The 3,407-nt window shown below is 42.4% G+C and overlaps 1 non-coding gene across 1 annotated transcript; it reads left to right on the plus strand.

The window, feature by feature from the left end:
- The first annotated feature begins 2,754 nt into the window (after positions 1 to 2,754).
- LOC112085025 lies at positions 2,755 to 2,861 on the plus strand. The gene has a single exon (XR_002898662.1). It is a non-coding gene; the product is annotated as a small nucleolar RNA R71 (small nucleolar RNA).
- Positions 2,862 to 3,407: the final 546 nt, after the last annotated feature.

Below are 3,407 nucleotides of genomic sequence, written 5' to 3' on the forward strand. Positions count from 1 at the left end.
CCACACTTAAATAACACAGTCCCCTGTGTTATAAAAGCATGAGAAAGAGCAAAAATCAAACATGAAATGCAAAAGATAAAGAAAAATGCTAAATGCTCATTTACAAGTGTTTGGAGTGATACCTGGTGTGGTTCTTATGCAAAAGGGAGTGAGTATCTGCACCAGATGAGGCCAGACATCACTGGAGATGGGTTTGTCTTGGCCTGAACTCCCTTGTGCGGCATGGACTTGTCTTGGACCAACTCGCACACCCAAGTCGCACATAAAGCTTGGTGTTCTGCAGTTGTGTGACATGGGCTGCTCTCCTTCCTATCTCGCACACCCAAGTCGCACATAAAGCTTCTTTAAAGTTCTGGCCTTCTTTGTTGCTGCTACATGGCCCTAGAAGACACCAACCCGCACACCCATGTAGGTGGGATTTGCGAACAGGTGTGCTACTTGGATCAGGGGAGAACTGACTCGCACACCCATGTAGGTGTGATTTGCGAACAGGTGTGCTAGATGGGACCTGACCTTGTCCAACTCGCACACCCAAGTAGCACACCAGGCGGCTCACCAGTTTTCATTCCTTAAGTCCTTCCTCAGCTTGTTCTCAGACTCCTTTTCACTTTGTCATTGGACCACAGCATCCCTAAGTTACCTTAGACCTGAAAATCCATCAAAATATCCTAAAACATGAAAAAGAATAGAAAAACATTAAAAAGAGTTATGTACAAGGATAAGCTTGGGGTGTCTCCCAAGAGCACTTTGTTTTAAGTCACTAAGTTTGACTTTTCATACTCTTTTCTTAATGAGTGAGAGGAGGAGCTTTGATGCTCCTTGTCTTGTCCATGAATTCAAGCATTAGGTCCCTGTTCATCAGCTCTTGAAAACCAGATGACCCTTTGTCTATGAGCTCTTGTGTGAGGATTGCCCTGACTTTTGCAAACGGTTTTGATCCTCCATGCCTTTAACCTTTGTATTCCACAGCTCCACCATCAAACTTTCCATGGAGTGAGAGTTAAGACTTGAGAAGAGGACCAAGAGTGAATGATTTGGTGTTTGTTGGGTTCTTGTTTTGAGACCCTGAACCATTGCTTTTGTTGCTGCTGACCTCCTTCTCACTTGGTGTGGGAGAAAAAGATTCCAAGCAAGCTTCATCATCACTAAAGAAATCTTCTTTAAACTCAAGATCAGGTCTTACTAAGGATTCTTTCTTCTTCTCAACAGATGCAAGGGGTTGAGCTTCTTCTATAGTTCCAATACTCCCCACATACTTCATCTCATAGTGTTTCAACTCATCAGAATCATCAGATATAACACCACAAAACCCAGCAAAAGGAGGCTTAAGTGGATAATATATTTCATCATCTACCTTAGTAAGCACCACTCTTTGAGTATCAAAGTCCATTTTAGCTCCAGTGGTATTCAGAAAAGGAGTTCCAAGCACCCCAGGAAGCTCTTTGGTCTTCTTCCTCTTCATAACCACAAAATCAGTTGGAACTATGCATTCACCAATATTTAGTGGGTAATCTTCAAGGATTCCATATGGCTTCTCTGAGGATGAATCTCCAAAGGTGATTGACATGGGGTGATGCTTAAGACTCTTGATCCCTATTCTTTCCACCATGTCTAAAGATATTACACTTATGCTTGATCCATAATCACATAAAGCATTGTCCACTTTCAAACTTCCAAGAGAGCATGAGATGGAGAACTTTCCTGGATTACCTAGCTTGGGAATTGATTTGGATTTCACCCTTGTTGAACCAGTGCTAGAGACTCCATCAGATGTCCTTCCTTGAACCATTCTCTGATCATTTCTTTCAGTAATCTCAGAATCATTCTTTCTCATATCAAAACAAGCTGCCTCCCCACCTTCTTTCTCAATGTCCTCATTGAGATCACAGAACAGGAAGTCAAACTCCTCTATGATGGCGTCCTCATCATCTTGTGTCAGGCATTTTTCACTTGAGACATTGCCATGGAGAAGATCCTCAATTTCTTGGACAGCAGCATGATTCTCATCATTTGAGAGGATGGCATTGCAGTATTTTGTTGGATGTGCAACTGATGTCCCTGGTAAAGATCTTTGAGCTTGAGAACTGCAGTGGCCCTTGTTGTTCTCTAGAGTCTTGACTTTGGAAGCCAAGGTTGAAAGCTGAGATAGAAGATCAGAATAACTGCAATCCACCTTGTTGTTAATCTCTGCCATTTTCTTGTTAAATTCCATGGCACCACTTGCTTGACCTTGGAGAATTTTCTGGAGCAGGTTATGTACTTCTTGATCCTTATTCCCTGAGTTAGCTTTGCTGTTGGGGAGGGAAAAAACCATGCTGGTTATTGATGTGAGAGTGAAAGTTCTGGGTGGGGTGATTCTTGTAGTAGGTAAAGCCTTTTTGGTAACCTTGTTGTCCACTTACAAAGTTTACCTCAGCTGTGATGTCTTCCCCTTGAAATGTGTCTTGAAACACATGATTCACATCTCTAATCAAGTTGACTGACTAATGAGAAGCTAGGAGAAGTTTATCTAGCTTCTCATTGAGAGACCAGATGTCTTTCCTTGTTCTTTCCTCTTCAGCACACACAGCACCTCTTGAATTCCTGTCAAAGTCTGCTCCATAAAGCTCATCACTCTGAGCTACATTCTCCACAAGGGTCATGGCATCTTTGACTTCCTTGGTCATGAAATTACCATTTGAAGCAGTGTCCAAGAGTAGTCTTACCTTTGGTAAAGCACCTCTGTAGAAGGTACTTAGCAGCTGAACATCTGAGAATCCATGGTGAGGGCATTGCATGGTATACCCTCTAAATCTTTCCCAAGCCTCACAAAAGGATTCATGGTTCTTCTGAATAAAACTTGAGATTTCATTTCTTAACCTTGCTGTTCTTGATGAAGAGAAGAACTTGGTTAGAAATGCTCTTTTGCATTGCTCCCATGTTGTGACTGATCCTTGAGGTAGAGACTTTTCCCACTGATGAGCTTTGTCTCCTAGAGAAAAAGGGAATAGCCTCAACTTGAAACTGTCCTCACTCACACCATTCATCTTAGTTAGATCACAGACTCTATCAAAGTTGTCAATGTGATCTAATGGGTCTTCTAATGCTAAGCCATGGAACTTGTTTGATTGCACCATGTTGATCAAGCCAGATTTGATCTCAAAATTGTTCTCAGGTGTAGGAGCTTGAATCCCATGTCTCTGACCCTGAGTATTGGCCTCATCACCAGCTCCCAAAACTTGTCTTGGACGTGGAGGTGGTGGCTCTTGCTGATTCTGGTGGTTTCCATTACCACCATGAGCCTGTTGCCCTTGATCCATACCCAACCTCTCAATGTGCACAGCTCTTTCTCTTTGACTTCTGGTGTTCATACACCTGAAAACAAAGACAGCACTTGAAAGGTAATCAGTAAAACAAAATAAAATGAC

This window comes from Eutrema salsugineum, unplaced genomic scaffold, assembly GCF_000478725.1.
Source record: "Eutrema salsugineum unplaced genomic scaffold, Eutsalg1_0 scaffold_396, whole genome shotgun sequence".
NCBI classification, from domain to species: domain Eukaryota; kingdom Viridiplantae; phylum Streptophyta; class Magnoliopsida; order Brassicales; family Brassicaceae; genus Eutrema; species Eutrema salsugineum.